This window comes from Hyperoodon ampullatus (genome assembly GCF_949752795.1).
Source record: "Hyperoodon ampullatus genome assembly, chromosome: 15".
In the NCBI taxonomy this organism is placed as follows: domain Eukaryota; kingdom Metazoa; phylum Chordata; class Mammalia; order Artiodactyla; family Ziphiidae; genus Hyperoodon; species Hyperoodon ampullatus.
Window position 1 is genome coordinate 35401589 of NC_136928.1, and position 26768 is coordinate 35428356.

Sequence of the window (26768 nt, forward strand, 5' to 3'; positions counted from 1 at the left end):
TTAGTGATAAGTTTCTATTGACAATAATAAACATCAATAAGTTTTAAAATTTATTTTATTGAAGTATAGTTGATTTACAATGTGTTAATTTCTACTGTACATCAGTGATTCAGTTATATATATATGTGTGTGTGTGTGTGTGTGTGTATATATATATATGTTCTTTTTCATATTCTTTTCCATTATGGTTTATCATAGGATATTGAATATAGTTCCCCCATGCTATACAGTGGGGCCTTGTTTATCCAGTCTCTATATAATAGTTTGCATCTCTAATCCCAAATCCCCAGTCCATCCCTCCCCCATCCCCCATCCCCCTTGGCAACCACAAGTCTGTTCTCTATGTCTGTGTGTCTGTTTCTGTTTTTTAGATAGGTTTAGATAGGTTTAGATAGGTTTAGATAGGTTCATCTGTGTCATATTTTAGATTCCACATATAAGTGATATCATATGGTATTTGTCTTTCTCTTTCTGACTTACTTCCCTTAGTATGATAATCTCTAGGTCCATCCATGTTGTTGCAAATGGCATTAATTCCATTCTTTTTTACAGCTGAGTAGTATTCCATTGTATATATGTACCATATCTTCTTTATCCATTCATCTGTTAATGGACATTTAGGTTGTTTCCATGTTTTGGCTATTGTAAATAGTGCTGCAGTGAACATTGGGGTGCATGTGTCTTTTCAAATTATAGTTTTCTCTGGATATATGTGCAGGAGTGGCATTGCTGGATTGTATGCCAACTCTATTTTTATTTTTTTGAGGAAACTCCATACTGTTTTCCATAGTGGCTGCACCAATTTACGTTCCTACCAACAGCAAACATCAATAATTTTAAAAGCAAATGCTGGTGGGCAGGCACCATCTCTTCTGACCATTCTTCTCAAGTGTCTGTGTTACTCCCTGTATAGATAGCTTTCAAGGTATGGGCCTTTGAAATGTCAGGGTCTCTAGAAATGCTATAAAGGATCTAACTACAAAGAGAAAACCTTGAGCTTTTTGTGTTATGACTATGTGAAAGGCTTCACCTTCCTGAACAGGTATAAGTATGAAATCTGGTGTTTCATTTGGTTAGAGTTTGGGTAAAATTCTCTACGCTCAGAACAATGTCCTAAGCTACTTCCAATAATTGGTTAAGAATGTCCTAAAGAAATCTAAGAATTAGAATTTTTCAGAACTCTTGTTCCTTCTCTTTTAGGTGCAAGAAACAATACATTTCCTTGTTTTTTTAAGATGTATAGGGTAACAATAATATAGAGAATTTTCTGATATACATTTGCAGGACTAGGTATAATGCAGCAAAATTCTTAAGTGAGAAGTTGTATATACTGTACATTTTTGTTTGTTTGTTTTTGTTTGCGGTACGCGGGCCTCTCACTGTTGTGGCCTCTCCCGTTGCGGAGCACAGGCTCTGGACGTGCAGGCTCAGTGGCCATGGCTCACGGGCCCAGCCTCTCTGTGGCATGTGGGATCCTCCCGGACCGGGACATGAACCCGTGTCCCCTACATCAGCAGGCGGACTCTCAACCACTGCGCCACCAAGGAAACCCTATACTGTACATTTTTAAAAAATCATCCTTTGTAGGAAATGTTCCTCTAAGAAACTCAGTCCAATATTTTCCACAATTCTTTACCTTCAGGCAGAGCTAAAGTTCAGCAAGGCAGTTCTTTGGGACATTAACTTAGGACATCTATAAACCTCATTGTGAGACTAAAATATCACTGAAATATTATTATATGGAGAAAAATGTGTAAATGGTGTTTAATATTCATGGGTTAAAAGAAATATTTGGGTAAACTACTTGGGGCTGATGGGTGGATCCTCCTTCCCATAGGGCATGCTGAGAACACTAAACCATCTTTAACGGTGATGATAGGGTATGCAAGCTTGAGATTAAAATTGAATTGTTCAGAACAATAGAGGAGAGGCAGTGTACTTGTTTCTTGTTATTTTTGGTGATTTGAAGATATATATACAAATTCTTTGATGCTCCTCCCTTGAAGAGGTGGTACTTACCATCTTCCCTCTTCCGTCTCCTTGAGTGTTGGCTGGACTTTGTGACTTGCTTCTTATGAGACTTGCTTCTTATGAATAGGCTATGGCATAAGTGACAATGTGTGACTTCTGAGACTAGGTAACAAAAGACATTGTGACTTCCTTCTTGCACTTTCTCTTGGATCACTTGCTCTGGAGGAAGCTAGCTGCCATGTCAAGAGGACATTCAAATAACGTTATGGAGCGGCCCACATGATGAGGAACTGAGTCCTCTTTTGAGTGAGCCATCTTGGAAATAGAACCTCCAACCCAGTCAAACCTTTATCTGATGACTGCCCCAACTGACAGCTTAGCTACAAAGTCATGAGAGACCCTGAGCTAGAACCACCTAGTTAAGCCTCTCCTCAATTCCTGACCCAAAGAAATTTTCAGATAATAAACATTGTTGTTTTAATCTGCTGAGTAATGTGTTATGTAGCAATCAATAACTAATACACTCTTCTGCCATTAAATACTTAGCCTTACCTCTAGATAAGTGTTGAACATATATTTTTTTAGATATTGCTTTGGAAAGATGCCAAATTGTTAGTCCACCTGGAATACACACATATTTCAGCCCGAACTATTCCCCAAATTTCTCTAAATTCGTATCTGCTAAGGGCCGTAATCCTGCCAGCGTCCTTCTGAACTTCTGATCATTTTATTTTGCTTATTTATTCGATCAGAAAAAATATAGTTCTCATGACTGTGCTTGATGCTGTGGGAAGATAAAAATATGGGCAAAATATGGTCTTTCTTCATATGTGACACCATACCAGTAGAGATAGGTCTTGAGAAAGGCTATTTCCATTATGTAAGAACCAGAAATGCAACTGTACTGAACTCATAACTCACTGGGCAAAGTAACATTCTGTCATCCAAATAAAGGGAACATAAGATCTTTTCAGATGTCTCTGAAGTAATTGCCAGACTTCAGTTGGGGTTTCTTAAGATTGTTAAGTGTATTCAGTTGTATATGCCACTTGGATATACTCTAAGAGCCTAAAATGCTTTATTTAGGAGCAAGTAATATCCACAAATACTCTTTTAGACTTTGGGGTTTCAGGTATCAATAATATATATAATTATTAATTATGGGGACTTAGGTAACTGATTTTTTTCTTTTTAACCGAGATCATAAAAAACAAAGTAAACAAAAACTATATCATCATTATCCCATTATTCCATTATTCCATAAACATTTTAATGCTTTTCTCTCTCCCAAAATCGAGGAAGGACATGAATTCAGAACAGAGGGCATTTCTTTAAACTGAATGAATTTAGCTCACTACATTACCTTATTTTTTTATTTTGCTGTGGGTCAGTGAAAAGTGTGCTGACCAACACTCTCTGACCTGTAACAAAGATTGGCAAACTACTGGCCCAGGGGCCAAATTTAGCCTTAAGCCTTTAACTGGGGCTTGAGCTAATAATGATTTTTACTTTTGTAAATGGTTACAATAAAAAAAGAAAAATGAGACAAAGACTGGTTGTTGTCCACAAGGCCTAAAATATTTACTATCTGGCCCTTACAGAAAAAGATGGCAAACCTCTTATCTGTATCAGTCCGTAATTAGATCGCTTTAGAAAAGACTCTGATGCTGCTACAAACCATTGAGATTACTATGGAGTGGTTAGCACCACGGGGCTAGTGTCAAGGAAAGATTAGACTTGAGGCTACTTTGGTGTATTCCTTAAACTTCCACTGTCTCTGAAACCTTGGGCAAGTCACTGAATCTCAGTGAGCCTGTTACCTCATTTATAACTTGATAATGGTTGAGGTCACTTCCAAATCTAAAATTCTGCTTCTAAGATACCACCAACCTTCTATGGTTTACCTTCCTTTAAATTCTGTTTCTCCTTTTCTTTTTTTTAACCTATTTTATTGCAGGGTTTTTTTTCCCCAATTTTATTGAGATGTAATTGACATATAGCACTGTTTAAGTTTAAGGTGTATAGCATAATGATTTGACTTATATGCATCATGAAATGATTACACTAGTAAGTTTAGTGAACATCCAACATCTCATATTGATACAAAATTAAAGAAATAGAAAAAAAAATATTTTCTTCTTATGATGAGAACTCTTAGGATATACTCTCTTAACTTTCATATATAACATATAGCAGTGTTAATTATATTTATTATGTTGTACATTATATCACTAATACTTGTTTATCTTATAACTGGAAGTTTGTACCTTTCGACTGCCTTCATCCAATCCCCCCTCTTTCTACCCCCCACCTCTGGTAACCACAATTCTGATCTCTTTTTCTATGAGTTGGTTGGTTGGTTGGTTTTTGAAGTATAATTGACCTACAACATTATGTTATTTCCTGTCATACAACATACTGATCCACTATTTCTACATGTTACAAAATGATCACCATGGTAAGTCTAGATGCCATCTGTCACTACACAAAGATATTACATAATTATTGACTATATTCCCCTCTCTGTACATTTCATATGCATGATATTTATTTTGCAACTGGAAGTTTGTACCTCTTAATCTCTCTCACCTCTTTCTCTCCTCCCCGCAACTCCCTCCCCTCTGATAACCACCTGTTTGTTCGCTGAATCTGTGACTCTGTTTGTGTTTTATGTTTATTCACTTGTTTTGTTTTTTAGATTCCACGTATAAGTGAAATCATACAGTATTTGTCTTTCTCTGCCTGACTTATTTCACTTAGCATAATACCCTCTAGGTTCATCCATGTTGTTGTAGATGGCAAGATTCCATTCTTTTTTAATGCCTGAGTAATATTCCATTGTATATATATACCACATCTTCTTTATCCATTCATCTATTGTTGGGTATTTAGGTTGCTTCCATATCTTGGCTATTGTAAATAATGCTTCAATGAACATAGGGGTGCATATATCTTTACAAATTGATGTTTTTGTCTTCTTGGGATAAATTACCCAAGAGTAGAATTGTTGGATCATATGGTGGTTCTATTTTTAATTTTTTGAGAAACCTCCATACTGTTTTCCATAGTGGCTGCACTAATCTCCATTCCCACCAACAGTGCATGAGAGTTCTCTTTTCTCCACATCTTTACCAATGCTTGTTATTTGTTGTATTTTGATAATAGCCATTTTGACAAGTGCGAGGAATATCTTATTGTGGTTTTGATTTGCATTTCCCTGATGATTAATGATGTTGAGCATCTTTTCATATGCCTGTTGGCCATCTGTGTGTCTTCTTTAGAAAAATGTCTATATAGGTCCTCTGCCCATTTTTTAATTGGGTTGTTTGTTTTTTTGATGTTGAATTGTATGAGTTCTTTGTGTATTTTTGGATATTAACCACTTATAGGATATAACACTTGCAAATATTGTCTCTTATTCAGTAAGTGGCCTTCACTATACTGAAGCTTTTTAGTTTGATGTAGTTTTATTTTTTATTTTTGCTTTCGATTCACTTCTGAGGAGACACATCCAAAAAACAATTACTAATACTGATGGCAAAGAGATTATTGCCTATGTTTTCTACCAGAACTTTCATCACTTCAGGTCTTACATTTAAGTCTTCAATCCATTTTTAATTTATTTTTGTGCATGGTGTGAGAGAGTAGGCCAGTTGATTCTTTTGCATGTAGCTATCCAGTTTTACCGACGCCATTTACTGAATAGACTGTCTTTTTCTCCACTGTATACTCTTTTTTACTTTTTGGCCACACCACACCGCATGTGGGATCTTAGTTCCCTACCAGGGATCGAACCCACACCTCCTGCAGTAGAAGCATGGAGTCTTAACTGCCAGACTGCCAGGGAAGTCCCTCCATTGTATATTCTTGCCTCCTTCATTGTATTAATTGACCATACAAGGAGAGGTTCAGTTCTGGGCTCTCTATTCTGTTCCATTGATCTAAGTGTCTGTTTTTGTGCCATTACCATACTGCTTTGATTACTGTAGCTTTGTAGTATAATTTGAAATCAGGGCACATGATACCTCCAGCTTAATCAAGATTATTTTGATGATTTGAGGTCTTTAGTGTTTCCATACAAATTTTAGAATTATCTGTTTTAGTTCTATGAAAACTGCCACTGGTATTTTGATAAGGATTGCACTGAATCTGTAGGTTGCTTTGGGTAGTATGGTCATTTTAACAATATTAATTCTTTCAATCCATGAGCATGATATATTTTCCATCTGTGTCGTCTTCAGTTTCTTTCATCGGTATCTTACAGTTTTCTGAGTGCAGGTCTTTTACCTCCTTAGATAGATTTATTCTTAGGTATTTTATTCTTTTTGATGCAGTTGTAAATGGGATTGCTTTCTCCATTTCTCTTTGTGATAGTTCATTGTTACTGTATAGAAATGCAACAGATTTCTGTATATTAATTTTGTATCCTGCAACTTTACCAAATTCATTAGTGTGTTCTAGTAGTTTTTTGGTGGTCTCTTTAGGATTTTTCTGTATATACTATCACGTCATCTGCAAATAGTGTCAGTTTTATTTCTTCCTTTTCAATTTGTATTCCTTTATTTCATTTTCTTGTCTGATTGCTCTGGCTAGACTTCCAATATCAAGTCTAATAAAAGTGGAGAGAGTGAGCATCTTTGTCTTGTTCCTGATCGTAGAGGAAATACTTTTCAGCTTTTCACCAATGAGTATGATGTTAGTTGTAGGCTTGTCATATACGGATTTTATTAGATTGAGTTATGTTCCCTCTATACCCACTTTGTTGAGAAATTTTATCATAAATGAATGTTGAATTTTGTCAGAAGCCTTTTCTGCATCTATTGAAATGGTTATATGATTTTTATGCTTCAATTTGTTAAGATGGTGTATTACATTAGTTGATTTGTAGATGTGAAACATCCTTGCATACCTGGGGTAAATCCAGCTTGATTATGGTGTATGGTAATTGATCAATCCAGCTTGATTATGGTATATGATCCTTTTACTGTATGGTTGAGGATTTTTGCATCTATGTTCATCAGTGATATTGGCCTGTAATTTTCATTTTTTGTGTTATCTTTGTCTGATTTTGGTATCAGGGTGATGCTGGCTTTGTAGAATGAGTTTTGAAGCACTCCTTCCTCTGCAGTTTTTGGGAATATTTTGAAAGGGATGAGTGTTAACTCTTTTCTAAATATTTGGAAGAATTCACCTGTGAGGCCATCTGGTCCTGGACTTTTGTTTGTTGGGAGTTTTTTAAATTACTGACTAAATTGCATTACTGATAATTAGTCTGGTAATATTTCCAATTTTTCCTGAGTCTGTTTTGGGAGATTGTATATTTCTATGAATTTGTCCATTTCTTCTAGGGTTGTCCTTTTTATAGGCATATAATTGTTCATAGTAATCTCTTATGATTGTTTGTAATTCTGTGGTGTTGGTTGTAACTTCTTCACTTCTGATTTTATTGATTTGAGTGTTCTTTCTTTTTTTCTTAATGAATCTGGCTAAAGATTTATTGACTTTATCATTTCAAAAAAACAGCTTAGTTTCATTGATCTTTTCCTTTTTTTTTAGCCTCTATTTCATTTATTTTTGCTCTGCTCTTTATGATTTCTTTTTCCTTCTACTAAGTTTGGGTTTTGTTTATTCTTCTCTTTCTAATTCCTTTAGGTGAAAGGTTAGGTTGTTTATTTGAGTTTTTTTTTCCTGTTTCCTGAGGTAGGCTTGTATCACTGTAAACTTCCCTTTGAGAACTGATTTTGCTGTGTCCTGTAGATTTTGGATCATTGTGTTTTTGTTTTCACTTGTTTTCAGGATTTTTTTTTTTTTTTTTTTTTTTTTTTTGTGGTACGTGGGCCTCTCACTGTTATGGCCTCTCCCGTCGCGGAGCACAGGCTCCGGATGCGCAGGCTCAGCAGCCATGGCTCACGGGCCCAGCCGCTCCGCGGCATGTGGGATCTTCCCGGACCGGGCCACGAACCCGCGTCCCCTGCATTGGCAGGCGGACTCCCAACCACTGCGCCATCAGGGAAGCCCCTTCAGGTTATTTTTTAAATTTTCTTTTTTGGTTTCTTCAGTGATTCATTGGTTGTTTAGTGGTGTATTGTTTAGCTTCCATGTGTTTATGGTTTTTGTGTTTTTTTTTCTTGTAGTTGATTTCTAGTCTCAGAGCCTTGTGGTTGGAAAAGATGCTTGATATAATTTCAGTTTTCTTAAATTTATTGGTATTTGTTTTGTGGCCTAGCATGTGATCTATCCTGGAGAATGTTCCATGTGCACTTGAAAGAATGTATATTCTGATGCTTTTGGATGAAATGCTCTCTACATATACGTAAGTCCATCTGATCTAATGTGTCATTCAAGGCCAGTGTTTACTTATTATTTTCTCTCTGGATGATCTATCTATTGATGTAAGTGGGGTGTTAAAGTCCCCTACTATTATTGTGTTACTGTCAATTTCTCCCCCTGTCTGTTAATATCTGCTTTATATATTTAGGTGCTCCTATGTTGGGTGCATATATATTTACCATTGTTATATCTTCTTCTTGGATTGATCCCTTGATCATTATGCAATGTCTTTCTTTGTCTCTTGCTACAGTCTTTGTTTTAAAGTCTATTTTGTCTGATATACTTATTACTACTCTGGCTTTCCTTTTTTGTCTATTTGCATGGAATACCTTTTTCCATCCCCCTACTTTTAGTCTGTGTGCATCTGTAGATCTGAAGTGAGTCTCTTGTAGGTAATGTATATATGGGTCTTGTTTTTGTATCCATTCAGCCACTCTGTGTCTTTTGATTGGAGCATTTAGTTCATTTACATTTAAAGTAATTATTGATGTGTAGGTACTTATTGCTATTTTGTTAATTGAGAATTATTTTTGTAGTTCATTTCTGTTCCTTTCTTCTCTTCCCTTGTGATTTAATGAATAACTTTAATGTTATGTTTGTATTTCTTTCTCTTTTGTATGTGTGTATCTATTATAGATTTTTGGTTTGTAATTACCATGAGGTTTATATATAGTAATATATATATGGTAATTTTATATGCATATATAAAAAATAGTATATATATGATTATTTTAGGTTGCTGATCTCTTAACTTCAAACATATTTTAACAACCCTGCATTTTTACTCACCACCCCCCACCCACATTTACTGTTTTGACACCATATTTTACAACTTTTTGTTTTACATACCTTTAACTGCTTATTGTAGATATAGATGATTTTACTACTTTTATCTTTTAAACTTTCTACTAGCTTTATAAGTGGTCATGTTACTACATTTACTGTATAATTACCTTTACCAATGAGATTTTTCCTTTCATAATTTTCATAATTCTAGTTGTGACCTTTTTTTTGCCTTAAAGAAGTCCCTTTAACATTCTTGTACAGCTGGTTTGGTGTTGCTGAACTCTTTTAGCTTTTGCTTGTCTATAAAACTTTTGATCTTTCCTTCAAATCTGAATGAAAGCCTTGCTGGGTAGAGTAGTTTGGTTGTATGTTTTTCCCTTTCATCACTTTAAACATATTATGCCATTCCCTTCCGGCCTCCTGCAGGGTTTCTGCTAAAAAGTCAGCTGATGGCCTTATGGGAGTTCCTTATACGTAACTTGTTGCTTTTCCCTTGCTGCTTTTAAGATTCTCTCTTTATCTTTAATTTTTGCCATTTTAATTACAGTGTGCCCTGGCATCTTCCTCTTTGGTTGATCCTGCTTGGGACACTGTGATTCCTGGACCTGGATGTCTGTTTCCTTTCCCAGGTTAGGGAAGTTTTCAGCTATTATGTTTTCAGGTATGTTCTCTGCCGCTTTCTCTCTCTCTTCTTCTTCTGGGTCCTTTATAATGCAAATGTTAGTACACTTGATGTTGTCCTACAGGTATCTTAAACTATGCTCATTTTTAAAAATTGTTTTCTTTTTTCTGTTCAGTTTGAGTGATTTCCATCATTCTGTCTTCCAGCTTGCTGATTTGTTCTTCTGTATTATCCAATGTTGATTCCTTCTATTGTATTTTTTTTTTTTTTTTTTTTTTTTTTTTGCGGTATGCTGGCCTCTCACTGTAGTGGCCTTTCCTGTTGCAGAGCACAGGCTCCGGATGCGCAGGCTCAGCGGCCATGGCTCACGGGCCTAGCTGCTCCGCAGCATGTGGGATCTTCCCGGACCGGGGCACGAACCCGTGTCCCCTGCATCGGCAGGCGGACTCTCAACCACTGCGCCACCAGGGAAGCCCCTTTCTATTGTATTTTTTATTTCAGTTATTTTATTCTTCAGCTCTGTTTCATTCTTTTTTATATTTTCTAACTCTTGTTAAAGTTCTTACTGTGTTCATCCATTCTTCTACCAAGATCTTAGAGCATCTTTATGATCATTACCTTGAACTCTTTATCAGGTAGATTGCCTATCTCCACTTCACTTAGTTCTTCTGGGGTTTTATCTTGTTCCTTTGTTTGGAACATATTTCTCTGTAGCCTCATTTTGCCTAACTCACTGTTTTTATTTCTGTGTTTTTGGTAGGTTAGTTATGCTTCCCAATCTTGGTGAAGTGATCTTTTGTAGGAGACATTCTATGTGTACCAGCAGTACACTACCCTCTGGTCACCAGAGCTATATGCCCTAGGGGTGCCCCCAGTGTGGGTTGAGTGAGCCCTTCTGTTGTAGCAGGCCGACTATTGTGGGCAGTCTGGTAGGCCTGGATGGCCCCCAGTTCAGTTAGTTTCCAGGCCCTGCCTTATGTGGAGGCTGCCAGCTGCTGGTGGACAGGGCAGGGTCCCAAGGCTGCTGGGTGTAGAGCTCCTGGGGATCCCAGGTCTAGTGCTGGCCTTCTAGTGGGCAGAGCCAGGTCCCAGGGTGGCTGGCTGTGGGACTTGCAGTGCCTGATCTAGTGTCAGCTTACTGGGGGCAGGGCCAGTTCCTGACTTTACTGGCTGCAGGTTCTGGGGTGTCCCAAAGGTGGTGCTGGCCTGCTGGTGAGTGGGGCTAGATCCCAGAGCAGCTGGCTGAGGGGCCTAAGCTGTCTAGTTGTCAGCCTGCTGGTGGACAGGGCTGGGGCCCAGGGAATCCCAGGGCTAGTACTGGCTCACTGGTGGGTGCAGCTAGTCCTGGGGTCTCTGGCTGCAGGACTCTAGGGGTCCAGGTGTTGGTTTTGGCCCACTAATGGGTGGTCCTGGGGCCCATGGGTCCCAGGGCTGGCACCAGCCTGCTGGTGGGTGGGCTCCTGACACTGTAGGTTGCAGGGCTGCATTGGTCCTGGAGCTGGTGTTGACCTCTGGTGGGCAGGGCTGGGGCCCAGGGCATCCCAGGGCTAGTGCCCTCTTACTGGTAGACAGGTTCAGATCCTGGGCCTAGTGCTGGCCCACTGATGGGCAGAGCTGGGTTCTGACATCTCTAGCTGCAGGGCCGCAGGGGTCCTGGAGCTGCTGTTGGCCCACTGGTAGGTGGAACCAGGACCTGAGGTCACTGGCTGCAGTTCCCAGGGGTCCCTGAGATGGTGGGTGAGGCTGATCCTGGATCTAGTACTGGCAATACAGGGCATCTAGGGGCTTAAGAGGTCCTAAGGAAGCCAGCCTGCTGGTGGGTGGGGGCAGGGCAGAGTCCTGAGGCTAATAGGCTAGAGGGAGGATTCCAAAATGGCACTTGCCAGCGCCAGTTTCCATGTGGTAGAACCAGCTCCCCAAAATGGCTTCCACCAGTGTCTGTATCCCCAGGGTGAGCTCTGGTTGCCTCCTGCCTCTCTGAGAGCCTCTCCAAGATCAGCAAGTGGGTCTGACCCAGGATCCTTTCAAATGACTGCTTCTGCCCTGGGTCTTGGAGCATGTGAGATTTTGTGTGCACCCTTTAAGAATGGAATTTCTTTTCTATAGCCCTCTGGCTCTCCTGAAATAAGCCCTGATGGCCTTTCAAAGCCAATGTTCTAGGGGTTCATCTTCCCAGTGCAGGACCCCTGGGATGGGGAGCCCAATATGAGGCTCAGTCCCCTCGTTCTTTGGGGACAACCTCTGCAGTTGTAATTATCCTCCCATTTGTGGGTTGCCTACCCCAGGGCTCTGGGTCTTTATACCACATCTCCACCCTTCCTACTTATCTCAGTGTGGTTTCTTCTTTATATCTTTAATTATAGAAGATCTTTTCTGCTCATCTTCAGGTCTTTCTCATCAATAGTTGCTCTGGGGCTTCCCTGGTGGCGCAGTGGTTGAGAGTCCGCCTGCCGATGCAGGGGACGCGGGTTCATGCCCCGGGCCGGGAGGATCCCACATGCTGCAGGGCGGCTGGGCCCATGAGCCGTGGCCGCTGAGCTTGCGCGTCCAGAGCCTGTGCTCCGCAACGGGAGAGGCCACGACAGTGAGAGGCCCGCGTACCGCAAAAAAAAAAAAAAAAAAAAAAGTTGCTCTGCAATTTTTATAATTTTGGTGTGCCTTTGGAAGGAGGTGAGATCAGGTGCCATCTTGGACACCAGAATCTTAGTCACAAGAAGGCTATCAGAAGCAATGTGATTACAGTCTTCCTTGGCATATCCAAAAGGAGAGAGATTTTCAGTTTCTCCTCTTAAAATCAACAACTAATAAGATATTGACAAGCTTTCTTAATTAATTTCCTCACAGGCTAAATTGCTTGGACATCTCTCTTCACTTGGACCAAAATGGCTCTTCAGAATGCAATTGATTTACATAATAGGAAAATTCCAGAAACAGAAAACTGTTATTTGCATTGGTAGACTCTAAGTGTGAAATATTCTTGGTAGGTATGGTAATTAAGCAAAAGTAAGAAGTACACATTTGTTCACTTCTAAAACACTTCAGATCATGGATAGATCTTAGATCTAGAACACTGATGACCTTCCAAAATTCAAAATAAGTAATTCTAAGGTTGGTATCATTTCAAGTGAAAAAATATAACCTTTTAGAGATATTAAGTATAGAATTATTACTCTGTTTGGTCAGAAGAAAGATACCTTAGACTTCAATTCAACATCTAATTATGATAGATACAGTCTAATTTCAAGCTAAAATAAAGATATTTATTCTTGCTTAATTCTCCTAACCATAAATTTCTTTTGGAATAAAAGAAACATTTGAACATTAAAATGGTATTTTTAATATTTATCTTTTTTTGTTTTTTTACAAAGAACCTTAACTTTACCTGAAAGCATCAAAACAGCATACTCATCTAAGGTTAAATATGTTATTTACTTATCAATTTGGTTTCTTTAAAAAATTCAGTTGTTAAAGAATTATGGCTTCCTGCAAGTAGTTAATAGGTTATAATATGTAGACAAACTTAGAACAGTTCAGGATAGAATGATTTTAAATAAAATTTAATACCTTATTGTCCTATGACCACTTATTTCTTTGGTAACACTTGCACTTTTTTTTCTGAAAAAGTGTCTGGAATTGACTGGACTAAAAGAATTTTATAGCTCACCACATTTTGCCCCAAGGCGAGTTGGCAGGGAGCAGAGACTGGCTGTTAAGTCTCAGTAACCAGAGGAGCCTGGTGTTTCCTTGGCAAAGTAAATGTGGACCTAATTTCTGGCTCTAAGCAGGGAAGAGAAATAGAACAATGACCAATGATGGCTGTATGAATTTTCCTCTCCTTTAAAACTCCTTTTATAAAAAGTTACAAAAGTTTTCTACATAGAAAGACTAGTGCTAGCTAGTCCCTTCCTTATGCTAGCTTTCTTTCTTCACTTAGATTTTCTTTTCCCTATATCTTACTTTGTAGGTATAATTATATATTTTTTCATTGCCTTGGTATTCTATTAGATTATATAAGTGAGGACAGGACCACATTTTTAATATTTTTTTACTACCCGTCTTCCTTTATAATCTCCACATCCTAGGAACTTTATTGATAGTCTTGAGCAACTTTTAAAAAATTATTCATTGCAAATCATTTGGGTAAATCTTCACCAATGAAGACTGATTATATAATTCAATCCGAATTAATTATGAAATAATTAATACAATTTTATTCCTCTCATGAATATAACATTTATTTATCATGAACATTAATGAGAGAAATCTGCTTTAATGTACACATAAGAATGATCTGCATTGGCTTATGACTTGTTGAATTATAGTTTCTTCTAAAGTGTTTGAGCATAACTCTTCTCTTAATTAGTTTAAATGTGAACACACAGCTACTTTACTGAGCTCTTTGAGAACAGGAAGTGAGTACTTATCTCTGTGAACCTATCACTTAACAAGTCCTGGGACATAGTAGTTACTCAATAAATGCTTGTCAAATTAAATTTTATATGTAACTGAGTGACTAGCATTTGTTAAGAAAGAAAAACTTCTTCCTCGTTCCTAGGAAAAATGACACAGAGACTGTATTAGTTTGCTAGGGCTGCTGTAACAAAGTACCACAAACTGAGTGGCTTAAACAACAGAAATGTATTGTCTCACAGTTCCATAGGCTAGAAGTCTGAGATCAAGGTATTGGCAGAGTTGGTTCCTTCTGCAGTCTGTGAGGGAAGGATATATTCCTCTCCTTGGCTTGTAGATTGACTCTGTTCTCTATGTCTCTTCACATTATTTTCTATCTCTCTGTGTCTGTGTCCAAATATCCTCTTCTTCTAAGTGCTCCGGTCACAATGGATTAGGGCCCACCCTAATGACTTCATTTTAACTTGATTAGCTCTATAAAGGCCCTATCTCCAAATAAGGCATTCTGAGGGACTAGGAGTTAGAACTTCAACATATAAATTTTAGGGGGTCACAGTTCAATTCATAAGAAACACTGAAAGACTAGGGTCTGAATTAGTATTTGTATGGCATAACTGACTAAATGTGTTCATGCTCCAAAAAATACACTGGAATATAGTATCTAGGTCAGTGTCCAGTCTCTACCTTCAATAAGGTGCCTCTAGGGAAGTTTGCATTACAAAATATTAATCAGGTGAAAACAACACTCAAAGGGTGAAACAGAGATATATCAGTGAGGATGCTTTGAACTGTGAGTAAAAGACATCCTCAGTTTAAATAGACTTAAGCCATAAGAATATTTACTATTATACATGACAGGAAATCCTGAGGTAGACAGTCTATAAGACTATTTAATTCAGTGTCTGAAGGACCCTGTTTCTTTCCATTGTTTTCCTTGCCTAAGCATGTCAGCTTTGTACATAGCAAAAAGCTCTGCTAATGGTTACCAGATGGCTGCAGCAGGCCCGTACATTGTAGCCTGACATGATAAAATAAAGGGCACAGAGGGAAGCTGTGATTTCCTTGTGTATTTTTTTTTAAAGTAGGAAAATATTTACCAGAAGTCTTCTAGCAAACTTTTCCTCATATGTCATTGCTCAGTACACCCATGTCTAAAACAGTTACCAGCAAGGAGAACAGAAAAATCATGACTGGCCTAGACTAGTCAGGATTTACCTCATGGGAATGGGCATGAGGCCAATGTCTCCTGATGCACATGGACATGTAGAAAGGGGTGGATACCTGAACAAAAGTAGGGCTCTTTCAATAAGAAGGGAAAACGGATATGGAGTAGACAACCAACACTATCACATAAGTCAAACTTTGTACCTCCTTTTTCCCACATACAATCTAAAATAATGTCCATGCCTTCGTGAGACACATGCATTATCTCTCCAGTGGGAGACATCCCAAAGTCTCAGCCAGCAACCACATCCAGCACCGAGCCAAGAGCTCTCTGTCAGGTCTGGACATGGCTCCTTGTGAACCCATGGCTTAAAGTTTTCCACCTCAGACATTTTCAATATGAAATAATAGAGAAGGAACAAGATAAATATAATTGAAACTCTTATTTGGAAAGGGGAGAATGGAAATGACATTCAGTGGATATTGGCCCATAGCGCATATCATATCCTATTAGAAAGAAGAGAGGACTGCCCACCCTAGTAGTGATGAGTCCCTTGGTCAGCCAATATGGTAGTCTCTGATTCTGTTTCTCGGGATAACCCATTGCCCTTAGTTCTGTTCTTTTGGGAACATCTTCCTTGTTCATTGTCTTCTATGGCCACATTTGAAACAGGTATTAGATAGTTTAGCACTTTTTGTTAATGTGAGTTTGGGGTGCTGGGAGGGTGCCTAAGGAATTGAACTATCACAGAATTGCTCATTGCTGTGGATTGGCCAGGCTTAGAATTTCTTTGATAGTCAATTCCCTAAGAGACTTAGTGGATCCTGATTTCTTTTGGCTAATTCCATAAATCAGTAAATACTGTCAGAGAGCCCAACTAGACATAGTCTTTGGGTCTGAGCACTTCAGTCTTCTAGCCATAGACATCTCTCTGAGATCTGCCCATTCCCCTAGTTCACATTTTGATGACCTATGTTGCCAGTGTAATTGAAAACAATGAATGTAGATAGAGAAGCCCCTTCTGTAAACCTATATTTGACAAAAAACTAGGTGCCTTTGTCCAATGTAAGTTATTTAGCAGGACATCTATAGGAGAAACTTTGGCAACTAAGTTTATCTCCTACTACTGCCTCCCACGTCCTTCTCTGTTCTCAGCTTAAGCTTCCGTCTTTGTTATATGTTTTTAGTGAAAACCATAAGAAGTAGTCAACATTTACTGACATTCTCATTCTTACTACCATTTTCCCTAATATTAGACACTACTACAATACTTCAGTTGTTTTCAAATTCAAACAACAGAATGCCCCAACTCAGATTATCTTAAACAGTGAGAATATTTGTTATTCAGATAATAAGAAGGCTGAAAATAGTGTTCCATCAGTTAAATGACATTATCAAAGCCTCAGGTTTTTTCCATTTTTCTGTTTTGTCATTTTAAGCTGATTCAACTTTGTTCTCAGGCTAGCTTCTCCCGTGGCTGCACCAGGTTCATACAACCTATCCTACATAATGTCCAGTGGAAGAAGCTAGGCCCAGGTATTGGGTAGACAACTAAAATGTTCACTATAAATGTCTAGATAGAAGAGTGCTGATGGTTAACGCTAAGAAAGATAGCCAATGGGTACATCAGGTTAGAAGCAAAGGTGGTAGGCAAAAGTGGTAGAGAATTGCATCTCTTAGAATACATTCAGCTGCAAATAACAGAAACCCAACTGAAAGTGGTGGCTTAAACAGTAGGAAAATTTACTGGTTCGGACAACTGGAAGTCCAGAGGTAGACTGGACTTCAGGTATGGTTAAAACTCAGTTCAACAACATCATCAAGGACCCAGGATAACATCAGTTCTATCCTAAAGTGGTTTTCTCATAGTCATAGGGTGGTAGTAACAATTAAAGCTACATGCTTCTTTGTTTAAAAAAAAAAAGCCATCTCTTCTAATGACTCACTTATAAGCGAGGAAAGTTTTCCTAGAAGCCTCCAGACAATCTTCTTAGCATGTCTTATTGGCCTAGGAACAGTCATGTGCCTATTCCTAAACCACTCTGTTTCTAAAGGAATGCCATGTGCTGATTGGTTTAAGCACTAGGTCCTAGACCAATTATAGGCAAAAAAGGATCAGATTGTATTGATTGAGGCAGACTTATCAGGGCCTGCCTCACATGTCTAGGTCAGTTCCTTAAACCAAATGGCTGATGCACGGTGTCAGGAGGTGGGATAGACGTTGAAGAGATTACCTCAGTGTCTACTACACAAGTGGAAGCCAACATTAAGGGATACCCCGGGTCGTGTGGGGAAGGGCCGCGGGCCACAGGGGCGAGCACACTCCGGGAACATGGCAGCGGCGAACCTCGCCCAGATCCCTGACGTAGACATCGACTGCGACAGTGTCTTCAAGTATGTGCTGATTCGAGTCCATGTGGTGCTGCCCTCCGGGGCCCTGGCCAGGGAGAGCAAAGAGATCGTGGGCGGCTACAAGTGGGTGGAGTACCACTCCGACATCTACAGACAAGTTATCAGGCGAGATGCAGAAGGGCTATGACTGCGAGTGCCTGGGGGGTGGGTGCATCTCCCACCAGAGCCAGGGCAAGAAGATCCACATGTACGGCTACTCCATGGGTTACATGGTCGCGCCCAGCACTCCACTGAGAAGATCAAAGCCAGGTACCCTGACTACGAGGTTACCTGGGCCGAAGACGGCTACTGAGGCCCTCCCAAGACTGGCCGCCTCCAGCAGCCCACAGGAACTCTGCCCTCAAGGCCACCTCCCAAGGGGTTGGGCTGCACCCCCTGGCACTTTGCCCCTCTGGCACTTTGCCGCCCTGGCCAAGCCTCAGTGCCCGGGGTTGCCTCTCTAGGGAGAATTAAAAGCATCGTCACCTCCACTGGTCCCTGAAAAAAAAGAAAAAAAAAATTAAGGGACAAAAGATAAATGGCAAAGTACAAGCATGAAACAGGGCAATTCAGAGCAGGGCTCTGGCTGGAGCATGTCTTTTCTATATGATGTGTCTGGACAGTTTGACCACATAAGAAATAGAGGCTTCAATAACCAATATCTGACATTTTAATCTAATATTTCATTGTATGTGTGATACAGCAGATACCTTTAATTACAATTCAGTTCATTAAATTCTTTTATCATTTCTCAAAAATTAAATTTCCTGTCAGCATCCTAAAAATGGCAATGTGACATATATGTGAGGAAGTACTAAGTATTTTACAAAATTGAGAATTTTAAGATTTTAAAATTTAAATTGTCAGTAACATTTATAGAGTTCAGTGTAAACATAGCTCTACACTAATCCCGGGAGGACGAAGCATTTTACATTAAATAAAATTTTTATTTATTAAGTCATTTTCAGTCAGACCTGTGATTACTAGGGGTGCATGCAGTGTTAAGACCATAGATGTGGAGCATGTGTAGGGATTCTAGAATTTCATTTTAATCATCTTTGAAGATGTATAATTTTGTTTTTTAAGAAGTCAAGAAGCCCACAGTAAAAGACATTTTATGTTTAAAATGTTTTTTTCATTATCCCAGCACCGTTGGGATTATTTTAGCATGACATTTACGTTACAGAATTAAGAAGTGGGGAGCATACTTCTTGAGTAGCACATGGGCTTCTACTACGGTGGTTCTGCCTTTGTTTTCAGTGTTATTTAAATCCAGGGCATTGGAAGTGCTTTGGAGTGATTTTTCTAAAACTTAAATCTGATCATGTTGCTCCTCTGCTTCAAACTCATCAGCAGCCACTCACAGCCCTCACGTTGGATCCCAAACTCCTTAGTTCAGCCACAAGGGCCATCAGGAGAGACCCCTACTTACCTTTCTATTTCCTTCTCTGACTCATCTCCCTACTCCCAGTCCATATTCCAACTATACTGATGAACTATTTGCAGTTTCCCAAATCACCAAACTCTTCCATGCTTCTGCCAGGAGCACCTTTCATCCTCCTTTCCTCCTAATCAGCTCTTTTCTTTAGGATGCTCATCCAGGAGCATCACTTCCAGTTTAGATGACCCTCCTAGGAATACACATGCCTCCCTGGGCTGATGTCTGCCATTGCACTACCTACAACATATTCTGTTGAGGATGTTTATTCTTTTTCCCCATTAGAAGACCATGTCACCTTCGCCTTTTTACCTCCCTCCAGAACTTAATAAAATATTTGGCAGTTAATAGGCACTTAATAAGCATTTTTGGGCTGAATGAATTTACTTTTTCTTACATTTGCTCGTAATTAAAATAGCTATCATTTGTTAAAAAGCTTTTACATGCAAGCACTGTAGTAGATGCTTTACATTTTTTATCTCGTTTAATTTTCACAGTTGTCATGTGAGTGGGAATCACTATCCTCATTTTAATGGATGAGGAAATAGGCTTAGAGAAGTTCAGTAATTTATCTAAAATTAAGTAAGAGAGCTGGGATCAACCTCAAGTCTGTCAGGTTCCAGAACTCTGCTTTTTTTCTCCATGCAACACATTATGGAGATCCTCCCTAATACCTAAGGATGAGAGGGTGCCAATCTCACAGTTATCCCAAGCAGATATACAGACTGTAAGCAGTGTTCCAAGATAAGCAGGCATCATTCCCATGGCTTAGAGTTATCATCACCTTAAGAAAAGAATACTAATCAGAAGCTGGAAGTATAGGAAATAGGATTCAGATTTTCAGGAATCCAGATCCAGAGATAAATCAGCTCTCCAGACAAGTGGACTGGGTCTCAGTGTAAGGCTCCATCCCAGCAAGGAATTAGAATACTAAGGGGGGGAATTGAAGCCCAGAGATTGAAATGTAACCAAGTTGACAGGGTTAGGGACTAACATATGGCCACCCAGGGATCACCAGATACCAAGTCTATGACAACAAGGCTAATTCTTAAGTCCCACTTAAAATATGGTGAATCTTTCAGTATATTTTCCACCCTAGACCCATGAATTGAGCAATGATATGAGAGATATCGGCACAACCTATCTCCCTGGAGAGTCAGGCAATGAGTCAAGGGAAAAAAATGTGCTGAGCAGCTTCCTAGATGAGAATTTCTGTCAAACAGTTGCTAAATCAGTGTTTAGGAAGAGAAAACTAATTTCTAACTTGATCCTTTCTGAACTTAAAAAAAGAAAGAGTCCTTAATTATAATCTGTATTGACTTTTTTTTTAAGTTTTAAAAAAAATTTTTAAATTTGTTTTTTAGCTGCGTTGGGTCTTCATTGCAGTGCGCGGCCTTCTCATTGCAGTGACTTCTCTTGTTGTGGAGCACAGGCTCTAGACGCACGGGCTTCAGTAGTTGTGGCATGCAGGCTCAGTAGTTGTGGCATGCAGGCTCAGTAGTTGTGGCTTGTGGGCTCTAGAGTGCAGGCCACGTGGGCTTAGTTGCTCCGTGGCATGTGGGATCTTCCTGGACCAGGGCTCGAACCTGTGTCCTCTACATTGGCAGGCAGATTCTTAACCACTGCACCACCAGGGAAGTCCCAATTTTTTTTTTTTTTTGCAGTATGCGGGCCTCTCACTGTTGTGGCCTCTCCCATTGTGGAGCACAGGCTCCGGACGCGCAGGCTCAGTGGCCATGGCTCACGGGCCCAGCTGCTCCGCAGTATGTGGGATCCTCCCAGACTGGGGCACGAACCCGTGTCCCCTGCATCGGCAGGCGGACTCTCAACCACTGCGTCACCAGGGAAGCCCCTATTTGTGTTCTTTTTGATGATAGTCACTCTGACAGGTGTGAGGTGATATCTCATTGTGGTTTTGATTTGCATTTCCCTAATGATAGCGTTGTTAAGCATCTTTTCATGTGCCTGTTGGCGATATGCATTTCCTCTTTGGAAAAATGTCTATCCAGTTCTTCTGTCCATTTTTTAATTGAGTTGTTTGTTTTTTTGATGTTGAGTTATATGAGCTGTTTGTATATGTTGGATATTAACCCCTTGTCGGCCATATCACTTGCAAATATTTCCCCCCATCTTATGAGTTTTATAATATCTTTATTGATTCAGTATTTTATGTCAAATCAGCAAACAATTTAAACCTTTTGTCAGTGTATTTATGTGCTAATACTTTGAGATACATAAAATACTACATAGCAGTTTGTGGGACTTCCCTGACAGTCCAGTGGTTAAGACTTCACCTTCCATTGCAGGGGGTATGGGTTCGATCCCTGGTCAGGGAGCTAAGATCCGACATGCCTTGCAGCCAAAAAACCAAAACAACAAACAGAAGCAATATTGTAACAAATTCAATAAAGACTTTAAAAATAGTCCACATCAAAAAAAAAAAAATACTGCATAGCAGCTTGTAATACTGCTACAGGTTTCTTCCCCATGAACACAGGGATAATGATAAATTCTATTTCACCTGATTCTCATTAAAATGGGAGAAAGTGTATAGTGTAGACACAGACCTACTAGAGAATGGACTTGAGGACACGGGGAGGGGGAAGGGTAAGCTGGGACAAAGTGAGAGAGTGGCATGGACATATATACACTACCAAATGTAAAACCGATAGCTAGTGGGAAGCAGCCGCAGAGCACAGGGAGATCAGCTAGGTGCTTTGTCACCACCTAGAGGGGTGGGATAGGGAAGGTGGGAGGGAGGGAGTTGCAAGAGGGAAGAGATATGGGGATATATGTATATGTATAGCTGATTCACTTTATTATAAAGCAGAAACTAACACACCATTGTAAAGCAATTATACTCCATTAAAGATGTTAAAAAAAAATAAGTATACAAGTGACATTGTCAAGTTCATTTGTACAGAAGAGAACTTCTATTTTGTTTAACATTGATTAGAATTAAATCCTCCACTTGTAATTATACACATTTAATGACTAGAAGAATTCCCCCAGACTAGCTTCTGTTTTCATATATTTCAAATCTAGTTTCACCTCCACTACCTGTATACCTCTGTGCTGACCACTTTGGGACCTGTTCACATCATGATACAACCTCTGGCCCCTTCACCTTAGGGCCATGACACACCTTAGGGCCATGATGTCATGGATGAGTTAGGGATATTCCTGAGAGCCACTCCTACATTGAGATGGCTAGCAAAATCTTAACTGTACTCAGAAGTGATTATAAACCACGTGAACATTCCCATTAAACCCAGCCATATGTATTTCCAATTCACCTTTCCCTTAGTTGAATCTACTTGCAGCTACTCCAGCACTATACCATAAGAGAAAGTATGAGAAGCTCTGGTGGGGGTACTTTTACTTTGGTTGTAATTGCAGGTAGAATACCTTACTTTTGCAAAGTTTGCAAAAGTATTTGACCATGTGAGCATGTTGCTAGAGCCCTCCTAGGCCTGTATAAGTAAAGGGTCCCAAAGCTTAGACCTCATTAGCTTCACAGAGAATTTACTGCTGTCAGTAGAGAAAAAACTGTTAAACAGTCCTGTCCCATTTTTTTTTTCTGGGGATAGAGGGATGCATGAGATAATACAGACAAGGATATAAGCTTCCATATTCTGTGATTTGTCCTTGCATCAACCCTAATGGCACACAGTGTCCCAATGCCAACAGCTGGGCTCCTGTATCATACCCAGATTGGCACTTCTTTCCCACCACATCCTTTCTCCCCCACCTCCACCCTGTGCTCTTTGTTTTTATTTTGTTATTTTTTTTTGTCTTTGCTTTATTTGTCTATTTGTTGTGGTGGTTCTTGTCTGAAGATCTGTGTTTAGGATCTGAGTGGCCAGAATTACAGGCACACTCTATAGACAGATGTGTATGATACTGAAATCTGGCAATGTCAGGAGCAGAAGGCATATGGCTGGATAGGCAAAGAAAGAAATGAGATTTGAAAATGTGAGGGTAGCTAAGGCAGGTAAAATTTGTATATACCGTAATTATCATTTTTGAAAACCATTTGCAGAATTAGTATAACAAAAAGTAATAACAGAAAGCAGGGTATTTCTATTCTTTTTTTAAAAAAATTAGTTACACAACTGAACTGTGCAGTTTGTTTCTCTTGGTAAAAATAGAAATGTCCTTCTGATAATATTCACGCTGATCCTAATGAATAATGACACAAGTGAATAAAATAGGACTATATCTGTATTTAGCATTAGAAAAAAAGGGAGTCCTTAAGAGAGCTCTGGGAGAAACCCTGAAGATGTAGTCCAATTTGTGGCTGCAAGCAGTTTTCACAGGCCTCCCACTACTGCTAAGTCTGTTAAGTACAGAACCATATGTTTCTCTGAAGTGTAAAAGTATAAGTTGGAAATTTTACTGAGAAAATTCTGCTGTTTCCCATGACGTGTGTTGATCAGACTTCTTACTGGAAAGTGCATTGGCTAATGTCCTGCGAGTCATACCCATTAATGATGTAGTGCTCATTTTTGCTTTTTGTAATACTTGCCTGTACTGGAACATCATGGTCCGACTTGTTTGTACATGTGTCTGGAAGGGCTGTGTAATTATTCTGGTTATAAAGTGTTGCAACAAACATCTGCAGACATGCTAGATATTATGAGTTCTATCTAAGGTTAAAAGAGAAAGAGCTAATGATATTGGCCCCCAAGTGTACTAATCATATTGACTTAGTATTTTGGTTCCGTAGTCTGGAATTACTTTATTTACCATCATTTTAATTGACAGAAGTTGGATCATGGCCAGTCCTCAAGTTTACGTCCAATTTTAGGTAATGCTGCTCTGATGTATTCTTGTTATAAATATATCTTTTAAAGAAGTCTGTTCTGTAACAGCCAATGAAAATAAGTCACACCTTTGATTTTCACAATTTCAGTGCCCTTTATTAAGATGATCTTTTAAAATCAGTCAAAATTACTTTGGTCAAATCCTCTCCAATCAACACGTTTTTCATCTTTTTTTGGTCCAGTTGTTTTACCAAAAGGAATAGGTAGAAGAACTTCTCATTCTATTTTTCTACTCTACTTACTTAAACACACTTTGCTAGTGGTGTGAGAATCCAGGTGACCCTGAGCAATATTACAAAGTAGGTAATGTTTGTCTTGGATGCCTGCCTCTGTTCCTGAAGTCACCCTTGCCCTTGAGGCCCCATCTCAGGCACTCTATTCTAAAATTTCCCTTTCAGTTCCTAGTATCTCTTTCTGTAAGATCATGGGTATCATATTTTCTTTCCCTCATTTAAATTCACCTGTTCTGTGTTGACTTTCCTTAAGATCCCAGGATACACTAGTTTGTGTAATTTCTTAAAAAGTCACTGCAGATGTACTCATAGGAGAGAGCTAGAGTAATCGTGAATCAAGAAACATAAGAATCTACTAGAAATTATGCCCTTTCTTCATTTATATTGTGTTGATCGTTCACTCATTTGACACACATATTGAGCACTTATTATGTGCCAGAAATTGTTCTAGGCACTTGAAATATATCAAGTACCAAAAGATAAAATTCCCTGTGCTTATGTGCTCACATTTGTACAGTTTTATATCTCTTGAGAGTATGAATCATGCTTTTTCATATTGTAAGTCATAACATCAGTGCATGCAATTTGAATTTTTTTTCATACTGTTTCCTCTGATCATGCTTTATGTCATGTCTGTATTACTTGATGAAACACAATTCAGTGTCTTAGATGTGGTCATTGAAGTGGCTGATCAGTGACAGTCTTGTTTCTCACCTTATTGAAAACAAAGTGAGGGGCTGACAGGTTAAAGTTCACCATTTTCATAGAAGAGAGGATGCAGATCAGGGTCTAATGAGGCTGTACTCAACACATATATGTGGCACCAGCCATATCATGAGCAAATCCTAGCCATTAAAATTCCTGGCTTAAATTTTCCTGAAGGTTTGGATTAAAATGCTTACATAGGTGCCTTCTTCAAAACTGTATAGAGCCATCAACCTAAATACAGTCCATAATGGGACTGAATTTTTTAATTCAAATATTCATTTTCTGCTTAACTGATTATCACATAGAGAAAAGAATGAAATGGGAACATAAAAATTTAGAATAAGGGATTTGTCTGTGGAAAACATATACCTTTTAAAAAAACATGTAGCTAAAGCCAGGTCAGTGTGATTAATCTTGCTTTCAGAACATGAAGCTGTGCTGCCAAATGTGTACTCTGTTTTCCTAATCAAAATGTATATATTGTTACCATGATAATTCTGTCTTGATGTATTTTTTAAATGACTTTGGCTTGCTACACAATCATATAAAACTCAACTCCCTCCACTAAAAAAAAAAAAAACCCAGTGTTAAACAGTTCAAGTTTCTCCCTGTGACGTAAATTAAAACCTGTAAGGTTCAAATTAGGAGACAGGAAATGAATCAAAGAAGATACCATGGTTTTTTTGCATCAGTTAAGTTGAAGTGTGCTTGCATCTGGAAGATGCCTAACTTTAAGCTTAAAAAAAAAAGGAGAACAGAGGAATATGATAAACCTTTCCTAAAATATAGCACTCTAAGAAAAAAATTCTCTGCAGGAGTGTTGCATTAAGAACTTTATAAATATTAAAATAGAAGAGTAAATGTATATAATGTAATATTTATGGATTCTTAATTTAAATGCCAGTTTAGTAGCCTTTCGAAATATTGACTAAAAAATGGCCCTCTACCCTTCTTCAATAATGAATGAGCTTAGCTCTCCACACAAGTGAGAGGGAGGCAATGAATGTGGACTCAAGCCAAGTAGTCAGCCTAGGTGTGTACAAAAAGCAGAGGGGGAGAAAAGGAGGAAGGAGGAAATAATTCCTCTGGTACAAGAAAGAACCTGTGAGGGAAAAGAGAGAAATTCTCTCCTCTGTGTCTAAGAAACCCATTTTTTGCTAACTTTGAATAGGAAAAATAAGAATATATTTAAATATTCTTCTTATGAATGAGAAAAAACCCAACTCAGTGAAATTGAAGAGCAAATCTGATGGAGAAATAGATTTTTAAGAACTATTTTTAAATGTTTAAAGGGGATAGTTTCACTTACTTCACAATAATTAGCACTTATTGAACCTCATATGCTAAGCACAGCCAAAATCTTTTTATATGTTGTCTCCTTTCATCTTTACAACTTTGTGAGGTAGCATAATTATGTTCATGGTCTATATTAAGAAACTAAGGCTTTCAGGGGGTGAAGAAACCCATCCAAAGCGTCACGATTCACACATAGGTTTGCTTATTTTAAAGCCTATGTCCTAAACACATCAGTTCCTTGTACAATTTCAGTACTGAGATTTAATTCAGGTACTGAGATATGGTTGTATTCATGGCTCCTGATTTTCAGTTTATACGAATACAAGAATCTTAAAATATTTCAGTTTGCTAATAACATTTATGTTGAGTTAAATGGGTCTAAATTTTGAGTTACTTGTTACTTCACTGTCTTTCCTTATTGCAGCAAGATCTTTTTCTGGGCTTCCCTCTAGAAGCTGCGTATTTTTTAAAAAGATTTTTTTTCAAAAGTTCAGAGTTTTAAAAAATCATCTTTCAAGAGTCATCTTTCACATGTTTGTCACTTACATTTTCAATCTATACAATTAGTATTATAGAAAGAATCAGAACTTTT

The 26768-nt window shown here is 38.7% G+C and overlaps 1 protein-coding gene and 1 pseudogene across 2 annotated transcripts in view; both read left to right on the forward strand.

The window, feature by feature from the left end:
• Nucleotides 1–26768, forward strand: part of LOC307064263 (uncharacterized protein) — a 105419-nt gene that overhangs the window by 39827 nt on the left and 38824 nt on the right. The window lies entirely within an intron of this gene.
• LOC307064299 (14 kDa phosphohistidine phosphatase-like) lies at nt 17617–17988 on the forward strand (annotated as a pseudogene). Its single transcript has one exon. The product of its transcript is annotated as a 14 kDa phosphohistidine phosphatase-like (transcript).